The following is an 11,941-nucleotide window of genomic DNA, read 5'->3' as shown; positions in this document are numbered from 1 at the left end:
TAATTAAAGGGAGCTGAAAGGATTAGAGATTATGAACCCGATTCACCAGTGTTTTGCCAGAAAACTGGCATAAAGCTCTTGAAAAGTTGCAAAGTTTTGTGACTTTTCCCATTTTCACATAATTTTAACTTCTTTAAAGCCCAAGACGTACTGATACGTATCTGCGCCCTGGGACTTAAGAGCCTGATACGTATTAGTACATCTTTGCGATCGCGCCCGCACACAGGCTGTGCGGGCGTGATTGCCGCCGGGTGTCAACTGATTGTCACAGCTGACACCCGGTGCTATGTGCTGGGAGAGGTCCCGCACATTAACCCCCGCAATGCTGCGATCGAAGTCGTTCGCAGCATTGCGGGGGCAAGGGGAGGTGATCGGGATAGTCACCTCTCCTGCCGGCGTCCAGCAATGTGTGCCGCGGCTTCCCGGATGTTGCCATGATGACCCGATTCACTGAAGGGTGCAGTTTTAAGAATGGTGTCACTTTTGGGTATTTTCAGTCATAAAGACCCCTCAAAGTGACTTCAAATGTGATGTGGTCCCTAATAAAATGGTTTTGTAAATTTTGTTGGAAAAATGAGAAATCGCTGGTCAATTTTAACCCTTATAGCTCCCTAATAAAAATAAATTTGGGTTCCAAAATTGTGCTGATGTAAAGCAGACATATGGGAAATGTTATTTATTAACTTTTTTTGTGTGACATATCTCTCCGATTTAAGGGCATAAAAATTCAAATTTTGAAAATTGCAAAATTTTCAAAATTTTCGCCAAATATCTGTTTTTTTCACAAATAAACACAAGTGATCTCGAAGAAATTTTACCACAATCATAAAGTACAATATGTCATGAAAAAATATTCTCAGAACCAGGGGGATCCGTTGAAGCGTTCCAGAGTAATTACCTCATAAAGTGACAGTGGTCAGAATTGTAAAAATTGGCCTTCTCATTAACGTGCAAACCACTTTGGGTTGTAAAGGGGTTAAGGACTCTACCTGCACATACAGTCATGGCGGAAAGTGCTGGCACCCTTGAAATTGTTTCAGAAAATTACACATGTTTTATTACACGCATGTTTATTTCCTTTGTGTTTATTGGAACAACACAAAAAAACTGAGAAAAAAAAGGCAAATTGGACATAATTTCACACAAAACTCCAAAAATGGGCCGGAATACATATATATATTTTTGATGGGACAACACTGAAGATGCGACACTTTGATACAATGTACAGTAGTCAGTGTACAGCTTGTTTAACTGTAAATTTGGAGTGCCTGCAAAATAACTCAACACACAGCCATTAATGTCTAAACCGCTGACAACAAAAGTGAGTACACCCCTAAGTGGGTTCTCAGCTGATGTTATTTGTTGGTTTTTCTTTGCATCCCGAACAATTTTCTTGGCAGTTGTGGCTGAAATTTTTGTTGGTCTACCTGACTGTGGTTTGGTTTTTACAGAGCATCTGATTTTCCATTTGTTAATCACAGTTTGAACACTGCAGACTGTCATTATCAATTCCTGGGATATCTTTTTGTATCCCTTTCCTGTGTTATACTCTTTTTGCCTCCCTTTCCTGTGTTATACAGTTCAACTACCTTTTCCCGTAGATCCGTTGATAATTCTTTTGCTTTCCCCATCTCAAAATCCTGAAACGACAGTGGCTGGATCCCAGAAACTCACTCAGCTTTATGCACACACACTGATTACAAGCAAACAGGTCATAGGTGAGGATGTTACCTTTAGTAGCCATTCAAACCCATTTGTGTCAAATTCTGTGCATGTTATCAGGCCAAAATCACCAGGGTATGTGAACTTTTTGATCAGGATTATTTGGATGCTTTTGGTTGTCATTAGTGATGAGCGAGCACTAAAATGCTCGAGTACTCGTTGCTCGGGTCGAGCAAATTGAAATACTCGGGTGCTCAACCCGAGCAATGAGCCCAATATAAGTCTAGGGGAAACTTGAGCATTTTTCAGGTGGCTCCCCACGGCGGTCTGCAGAGGGCCTAAAAATTGCCCAAATCGATGGGAACTGTGCTCAAATGACATGGGAACAGCATGGGGAAGACCCCTGGAAGCATCTCTGACTCCCAGATCCCTGCTGTCAACAATGTCGTCAGAGTATTACGCCACTTTTACGGCGTAAGGAACATCCTTTCCAGGGTGATGACTTGTATATAAGGCAAAATAAATAAACAAAAACAAAAATACTCCTACACACCTTGTGCTATGTTCACACGTAGCATTTTTCACCCGTGTTTGCACTTTTGCATTGCTTTCAACCAAGACAAATGCATTCACCAGGAAATGTCATTTTAACATTTTACAACCTTATCTGGCCATGTGGTGTGTGACACATCATCAGACACATGCATACAGTGCTGAAAAGACATGGGAACAGCAAAGGGAAGACCTCTGGAAACATCTCTGACTCCCAGGTCACTGCCTAAATGTGTGCCCATCATAAGTGATCCTTGGCACATGCGAAGATGCCTCCCGCCATGCACCTGTCGTTGCAGACTTGCAACAATCACCGTCCATGTCCTTGTCCCACTGCAGTGTTCAGTTGTCCCTACCCCATTCCTTGGAATGCAAGCACAAGAATGCCGGCAGCCACCCACCCACAGGCTGCAATACTATACTGCCAAATTTTTGACAGCTGCTTGCACTTGAAATGTGGCCTTTTAGGCTCGTGGAGGCGGAAGCTTTTCATAACCTCATGCCGGCGACGGCCGGGTGTCTATACTCGGTCCCCAGCCGCCACTATATTTCCCGGTATCGCCTCCGCCTTCCACAAGCACGGGTCCCATAACATTACCCGTGCCCTCCCGTGCTTTGACACACACACATCTTTCTTTGCGCATTTAATTTCTTGAATACAGAGTTGGAAAATGGCCTGATCCGTAATGCGTTTTGAGAAATAACATGCGTAAGCATGGCCGATCCGCATTAAAAAAGCATAGAGTGTCCAGGAACCTTCCCCCACACTTTTCTTAGCCAGGGCTGCTTTTCGGCAGGGTTGGACGGGCCCACCAGAGAACCGGAGACTCCTCCGGTGTGCCCTGGCTTCTCCTTCAGGAGAGTTCATAGTGCCGAGGTGAGGCCATGATGATGATGATAGAGGCCATCATCTGCTTAGTTTTCTGTTACTTGGAATGCAATTGCAAGTATGCAGCCAGCCACCCACCCACCCACAGGCCGCAACACTAAACTGACAGATTTCTGGGCAGCTCTTTGCACTTGAAATATGGCCTTTTAAGCTAGTGGAGGTGGAAGCTTTTCACAACCTCATGCAGGCGGCGGCCGGGTGTCCATACTCGGTCCCCAGCCGCCAGCATTTTTCCCGGTGTCGCCTTCGCCTTCCACAAGCACGGGTCCCACAACATTACCCATGCCCTACCCAGTGCACTTACTAAGAAGGACTGCCTAACCACAAACACGTGGACAGGTGAATGTGGCCAGGGACGGTACGGAGCCAGTCCACAACTTTTTTTGATAAGAGTTGTATTTAGCTCAGTGAAAGGACTGGCATAGAGGGAAACCGTATCTACCCTGCGTGTCATTTCTCCCAGGAAGTCCTCTAAAGCTGCTTGCACTTGAAATGTGGCCTGAACATTACTGCTGGTACTTTTCTGTGGGAATTTTCTTACCTCCTACCAGCCTGGAATATTTCCAGCAAACTATGGTACAACACCATGGTATTAGCACTGCCCCCAGTACCAGTAGCGAAGCCATCCTCAATTTCCTTCTCTGGAATTTTATTTGGTAGACTGAGTGGCTGCCCAAATACATTTTCTCACAAAGGAGCTGATGATAGAGTGGCAGTAGGTTCAAGTTTCTACAGCCTGTTAGATATTAGAGGGTGAACGGCAGCACATTGGATCAGTGGTTAGCACTGAAGTCTTGCAGCACTGGGATCCTGGGTTCAAATCCCAGCAAGGACAACATCTGCAAGAAATTTGTATGTTCTCCCCATGTTTGCATGTGTTTCCTCCTCAGTAAAAATAGAGTGTCCTGGGATCTTCCCACACACTTTTCTTAGCCGGGACTGCTTCTCGGCTGGGTTGGAAAGTCCCACCAGAGAATTCTCTGGTGTGCCTTGGCTTCTACCTCAGGAGAGTTCATGATAGCGCTAACTTTGCAGCTGCTATGGGGCTCTTGAGCGGGTGAGAAAGGTTAGCCCTCAGAAACAAATCCTCTGGTGGGCACAATGTTTTTCAATCTGAAACAGCTTCTCAGTGGGAGTTGTATTTCACCACAGCCATATTCTTTAGCTCTGTGAAAGGACTGGCATAGAGGGAAACCGTATCTACCCCGGTTGTCATTTCTCCGTCACCAGGTTCCGCCCATTGTAACACACGACCATGCCTGGCTGTATGTTCAGCGGTGAGAGCCACAGATCAAGCTGCTGTGTTACAGCTTTCAACAACTATGCAGCGCTGGGCGGTTTGTCAATTAAGCATTAAGCATGTTATCTTCAGCACAGCCTGTTGCTGTTTGGCCAAGGCAGTGCTGCAGTGCTGTCAGCTTGTGACTGATGTGGTCATTTCGGAGATGGAGGAGGAGGTGCATGAGCTGAACAATGTGATTACATTGAGGTTAAATTGGTGATGCTGTTTTTTATACTAAAGAAAGATCCTATTGTTATGTTTTTTTATGTTATTTTTTATGACAAATGCATTCACCGGGAAATGTCATTTTAACATTTTACAACCTCATCTGGCAATGTGGTGTCATCAGACACATCCTGTTTTATTTATGATGGAGGGACTCTGAAAGTCATAAAGCCTATTTTTATAGGGACATCAGACGGCCCTTACTATTCTTAAAAGGCCAGCAGTCGGCCCTAGCTATTGTTAGAGAGCCATCAGAGGGCTATGCTTTGTTGTTCCCATTATTAACAAGTGGGTCTCCTATACTGTTATTGCGCATCCAGTGACTGCAAGGGTTGTCAAAAATTTGGACGCAACCTAATACCCCTTTGAAGAGACATAGAGGAGGGTCTCAGTAAAAAAAATGTTCCCATTATAAAGGAGCGGGTCTTCTATAGTGGTAATGCCCATGCTGTGACTGCAAGGGTGGCCAAAATTTTTGAAAAAAAACACTAACAATTTAAAGACACAAAGAGCATGGCCACAGTAACAAGGTACGACATGTTCCCGTTAGAAAGGAGAGGGTCTGCTATACAGTTATAGGGTATGCAGTGAATCCAACGGCTGACAAATTTTAGGAAAAACCCCACTAAGAATTTAAAGACACACAGAGCAGGGCCACAGTAACAAGGTACGACATGCTCCCATTAGAAAGGACAGGGTCTGCTATACAGTTATAGGGTATGCAGTGAGTCCAACGGTTGACCAATTTTAGGAAAAAACCCACTAAGAATTTAAAGACACATAGAGCAGGGCCACAGTAACGACAAATTCCCATTAGAAATGATAGGGTCGGCTATACTGTTATAGGGTATGCAGTGAGTCCAACGGCTGACAGATTTTAGTAAAATCCCCACTAAGAATTTAAAGACACACAGAGCAGGGCCACAGTAACAAGATATGACATGTTCCCATTAGAAAGGAGAGGGTCTGCTATACAGATATAGGGTATGCAGTGAGTCCAACGGCTGACCAAGTTTAGGAAAAAACCCACTAAGAATTTAAAGACACATAGACCAGGCCACAGTAATGACAAATTCCCATTAGAAAGGAGAGAGTCTCCCATAGTGTTGGACTATGCAGTGACTGCAAGGGCTGCCAAAAATTTGGAGGCACTTCAATGGCCCTTGGAAGAGACGTGGAGGAGCGCATCATAAAATTTTTTTACCATTAGAAAGGAGCGGGCCTCCTATACTTGTAATGCCATGCACTAAGTGTATGGGCTGACAAACATTTACTCCTGGGGGGTATACATGAACATACTGTATAAACATTTTTTTTTACAGGCATCATAAAAATGTAGCGCCCCGAGGGCTCGGCCGCTACAGGGGTATTGCACCTCTGCCAGAGGTGTGATATTCCACTCCCGGGTAAGGATGGAGTATGGACCAAGGTTCAGTTAGCTGCATAGAGCACACTCACCCCATTTCCGAGGGACAGCTCAACGGTGCTCCCATTAGACAGAAATGCAGGCACGACAGACCATGTCCCTGGCTGGAGTGGGGAGGGGGTAGGAATACCCAGTGATGTAGGAGCAGATAGGGGTTGGTTCCTGAGCGCAGATAGGAGCCCATTGTTTGCTGGTCACCTGGGCTCATGTTCTAGAGGGAGGTATAAAAGGTGGGCACCATCTTAAAACAGTGTTCAGTCAGAGAGAAGAAGTGACAGAGTGGGGGCCTTGGTTGTCGAACGAAGTGTGCCCTCTGCCTCCAGCGTTTTCAGATGGGAATTTTTTTAATAGTTCCGCAACAAGGGCCTTCTGGTACTGCCTCATTTTTGTACACCTGTCCGCCTCAGGAATAAGAGATATAAAGTTCTCCTTGTAGAGTGGGTCTAGAAGTGTCACCAACCAGTAATGACCTAAAATTTTGAGAATGCGAGGGTCATGGGAAAGGCAGCATAACATAAACTCAGCCATGCGTGCCAGACTACTAACAGGCAAGACTTCCGTGTCCTCACCAAGAGGATGACTGACCATGCTCTCCTCCTCTTCCTCTCTGTCCTCTGGCCATCCACGCTGAACAGACGGTATGACAGCTGTGCAGATAGCACCGTCTATAGTGCATGAAACTAGTTCCTGTCCTTCCTCCTCCTCCTCTTCCTCATTGTCACCCAATCCACGTTGGGATGAGATGAAGCTTGGCTGTGTGTAATCACCCTGTATGGTTAATTGCTCCATCTTATCGTGCTCTGCCTGCAATGCATCATCTTTGATTGTGAGCAGAGAGCGTTTCAGAAGACAGAGAAGCGGGATGGTGAGGCTAATTATGGCGTCATCGCCGCTCACCATCTTGGTGGAGTCCTCAAAGTTTTGGAGGATGGTACATATGTCTGACATCCACGTCCACTACTGAGGTCTTATGTGTGGAGTCTGAACTGAATACCGATAGCCTTTTTGATGCTGGTACTCAACAACTGCCCTCTTCTGCTCACAAATCCTTCCCAACATCTGCAATGTAGAGTTCCAACGTGTGGGGACATCACACACCAGTCTGTGAGCCAGAAGCTGCAAACGCTGCTGAAACACTGCAAGGGCGGCGGAAGCTGTAGCTGACTTTCTAAAATGGGCACACAGGCGGCATACTTTAACAAGCAGATCCGGCAGCTCTGGGTAGGATTTGAGTAACCGCTGAACCACGAGGTTAAGCACATGGACCAGGCATGGTACGTGTGTGACCTCGCCTCGCCTCAGAGCCACCACCAGGTTCCGGCCATTGTCACACACGACCATGCCTGGCTGTAGGTTCAGCGGTTTGAGCCACAGATCTGCCTGCTCTTTCAGAGCTGTCCATAACTCTTCAGCATTGTGTGTTTTTTCACTTAAGCATATTAGCTTCAGCACAGCCTGTTGCCGCTTGGCCGAGGCAGTGCTGCAGTGCTTCCAGCTTGTGACTGATGTGGTCATTTCGGAGATGGAGGCTGAGGAGGAGGAGGAGGCAGAGGAGCATGAGGTTCAGGAGCTGTAGACCGTGGGGGCAACCCTGATTGACCTAGGGCCTGCAATCCTTGGCATCAGGAGGACGTGTTCCGTCCCAAGGTCCGACTGGGTCCCGGCTTCCACTATGTTAACCCAGTGTGCCATCAGCGAGATGTACCATCCCTGCCCACAAGCACTTGTCCACGTGTCCGTGGTTAGGTGGACTTTACCGGTAACTGCGTTGCTGAGGGCACGGCTAATGTTTTGGGACACGTGCTTGTGTAATGTGGGGACGGCACACTGGGAGAAATAGTGGCGGCTGGGGACAGAGTACCGAGGGACGGCCGCCGCCATCAGGTTGTGGAATGCTTCTGTCTCCACAAGCCTAAAAGGCAACATTTCGAGCCAAGCAGTCGTGAATTGTGAGAATTTAGTAGTGTGGCCTGTGGGACGTTGGCTGCATATTTGCGCTTGCATTCCAAGGACTGGAGTATGAACAACTGAACGCTGCGCTGGGACAAGGACATGGACGTGCTTCCTGATGCTACTTGAGAGTGTGCAATGACAGGTGCAGGGCAGGAGGCATCTTTGCATGCACTATGGACAGGGGATTGACTTGCATGCACAACAGCAGAAGAAGCAATGGTGCCACCTGTAGACACTGTTCCTGGACCCTGGTGTTCGGCACACAAAGTCGAGTGCTTTGCTGCCATGTGCCTGATCATGCTGGTGGTGGTCAGGCTGGTCGTTTTGCCACCCCTGCTGATGCTGGTCTGGCTTGTGATGCAAATGGCCTTTTTGGAGTTATCGGCAGAGTCTTTAAAAAACAACCAGACTCGGGAAGACCTAACAGTTGTAGTGGCAACTTCCTTCGTGTTGGTGTTACGGGAAACGGTAGCCTGCCTTCTGTCTGCGGCCACCACACTGCTTCTTCCTGCTTGTTGGGGTGCTCTGCCTCCCTCCCCCTGTGTGCTGCTGTCCTTGCTCTGCATGTCCTCCTGCCAGGTTGGGTAAGTTACTATATCATCCACCACCTTGTCTCCCACTTCTGCACCCTGGTATTATTCCTGACTTTCTGCCAATTGTGTCTCATCATCGTCCACCTCTTGTCACAGTTTCCCACCGTCGCCTTCGTGTGACCGTGGCTGCTCAAATATTTGGGCATCGCTACACGTGATCTCCTCTTGCCCCGCTTCAAGTGGACCGGGCGAGAGGTCCGAATCTATAAATGGAAAAGTGAACAGCTCTTCAGATTGTCCAAGTGTGGGATCAGTTGTCTCTGGGTACTCGGCATGGTGGGAGGAAGGAGGATCAGGGTGAGGAATATGAGGTCCAGACTCATGGCTACTGAGACTTGACCGTGTGGAAGACAGGGTGGTGGTGGCTAAGTGACTGGAAGCATTATCCGCTATCCAACCAACAACCTTTTGACACTGATCTGGGTTCAATAGTGGTGTGCTGCGGTCCCCTAGAAATTGGGACAGGAAGGTCAGGCGAGAAGATGTGGGTGTTTGTTGTGGCACAATTTCGGCTTGCCCACGGCCTTGTCCTCGGCCTCTGCATGCACCATTACCATCACGTCCAGTTCCCCGTCCCTTGCCAAGTGCCTTGCCCATTTTAAATGGAGGATAGTATCTTCCACGCTCACTACAAATGACTGAGTTTGAAGCGAAGTTATATGTGATCGGTGTGATGGAGAAAACAGAGTTTTAAATACCTGGCCTGTAGGTAAGTAGTGTGAACAGCAAACTGCTGTGAATTGCTTCACTGACACACTGAAAAAATGGAGGCCAGAAATGGCAGTATTTTCTGACAACGTATATGTGATCCGTGTGACGGAGAAAACACAGTTTTAAATAGCTGGATTTCTAGCGCTCTAATATGGAGAGGACCTGGCTGTATTCTGCAGTGCCAACAAGCAAATGGCGCAGAAAAACGGTGCTCTCTGGATTGCTTTATAAGCAAATAATGAGGATTAAGATCCAAAGAAAAGTATTCCTCGCCCCTGAGACCTGGGCCTTTGTATAGAAATATCTAACAGCAGCAGAAGGCAAAATTGGAATGGAGCCTCTTGTGCTATATGCACTGCAGTCTGCTATATACACTGCCTGCCGGCCTATATACACTGCCTGCCTGATATCTCTGCAGATGGATTAGTCCTCAGAAGGACTGTTTGTTGAGATGGATATGTGTAATGTGCGGTTTTTCTCACTACACTACCTAATGCACGATCAAATCTCTCCCTAACGCAGCAGCAGCTCTCCCTACACTGTCTGATCCGGAGTGACTGTGATGAGCATGGCGGCGCCAGGTCAGATATAGACCTGATGACGCTGTGCGGCCAGCCAATCACTGTAATGCCCACAACCAACATGGCTATGGCATTACAGTGCATGGCAGGCAATCCCTGCATGTTCATTGGCTCTGTAAAGAGCGCCAAACATACAGGGAGTGGACTCGACTTCCCGCCCGACCAACCCGGAAATACTCGGTGAGCGCAGAGCATCTCGAGCAGTGAGATACTCGGGCAAGCACCGAGCAGTAGCGAGCATGCTCGCTCATCACTAGTTGTCATTAAGATTTAAAAAGAGAAAACACAGAAATGTGACAGTAAATGGCTTCACCCAACCAATAACCATGAGTGGAGAAAAAGTGTTTTTGTTATCATTCATTTTCTCTGAAACAAGGCCAAGAAAGCAAAAATTCTGCCGGGGTATGTAAACTTTTGAGCAGAACTGTATATGCGCCAGCCCCAGTGTCTCCTATTCTATATACTCCAGCCCCAGTGTCTCCTATTCTATATACTCCAGCTTCTTCTGTGATGTATATGCTCTAGCCCCAATGTATCCTGTGATGAATATACGCCAGCCCCAGTGTCTCCTATTCTATATACTCCAGCCCCAGTGTCTCCTATTCTATATACTCCAGCTTCTTCTGTGATGTATATGCTCTAGCCCCAATGTATCCTGTGATGAATATACGCCAGCCCCAGTGTCTCCTATTCTATATACTCCAGCCCCAGTGTCTCCTATTCTATATACTCCAGCTTCTTCTGTGATGTATATGCTCTAGCCCCAATGTATCCTGTGATGAATATACGCCAGCCCCAGTGTCTCCTATTCTATATACTCCAGCTCCAGTGTCTTCTGTGACGTAGCTAATGTAGCCCTAATGTCTCTTATGCAGAGGCGTCGCATGATAAAGCAGTGAGACACAAGCTCCCTGCCCTATCACTATCTCTTTCATATGCCACAGATCGCCATAGGCCTGCGGTTAACGAGATGTCAGCATACTCACGCAGGTGGCTCGATGACATCATTGCATCGCTCTGCTCTGCAGTCCCGCCATGGAAGAGGAGACAGAGGCCGTGATGTAGGGAATCAGGATTAAGTGAGAATAAACTTTATTTTTTTAAATGATCGGGCAGTGGAGCCATCCTACTATATATCTGGAGTAGTGGGTCCATCATACTACATATGGAGTAGTGGGGCCATTATACTATATGTATGTGGGGCAGTGGGACCATCATAGTATATACAGGTGCATCTCACTAAATTAGAATATCTTCAAAAAGTTAATTTATTCCAGTTCTTCAATACTGTTTCAGTATGCTCCACAATCATGAGGAAGACTGCTGACTTGACAGATGTCCAGAAGGCAGTCATTGACACACTCCACAAGGTCCTAGAGTTCCAATTTTCATTTGGAAATCAAGGTCCCAGAGTCTGGAGGAAGAGTGGAGAGTCCACAATCCAAGCTGCTTGAGGTCTAGTGTGAAGGCTCCACAATCAGTGATGGTTTGGGGGGCCATGTCATCTGCTGGTGTAGGTCCACTGTGTTTTATCAAGACCAAAGTCAGCACAGCCGTCTATCAGAACATTTTACAGCACTTCATGCTTCCCTCTGCCGACAAGCTTTTTGGAGATGGAAATGTCATTCTCCAGCAAGACTTGGCCCCTGTCCACACGGCCAAAAGTACCAATACCTGGTTTACACACAACAGTATCACTGTGCTTGATTGGCAGTAAACTCGCCTGACCTTAACCCCATAGAGAATCTATTATAGAGAATCTATGGGGTATTGTCAAGAGGAAGATGAGAGACACCAGACCCAACAATGCAGATGAGCTGAAAGACAGCTTTTTGTATTGAAGAACTGAAATAAATTAACTTTTTGATGATATTCTAATTTAGTGAGATGCACCTGTATATGGAGCAGTGGGACCATCATGCTATATATATGGAGGAGTGGGGGCATCATACTAAATATAGAGCAGTGTGTGTGTGTCACCCCAGGCCTGGATGCCACAAACAATAATCTGTTTCTGAAAGCAGGAGGGAGGTCCCCTGGTTAGGGACAATTAGCATACAGCACCTC

This window comes from Phyllobates terribilis, unplaced genomic scaffold, assembly GCF_046119375.1.
Source record: "Phyllobates terribilis strain yellow unplaced genomic scaffold, ASM4611937v1 Scaffold_156__1_contigs__length_4398808, whole genome shotgun sequence".
In the NCBI taxonomy this organism is placed as follows: Eukaryota; Metazoa; Chordata; class Amphibia; order Anura; family Dendrobatidae; genus Phyllobates; species Phyllobates terribilis.
Note: the sequence above shows the minus strand (reverse complement) of the source record.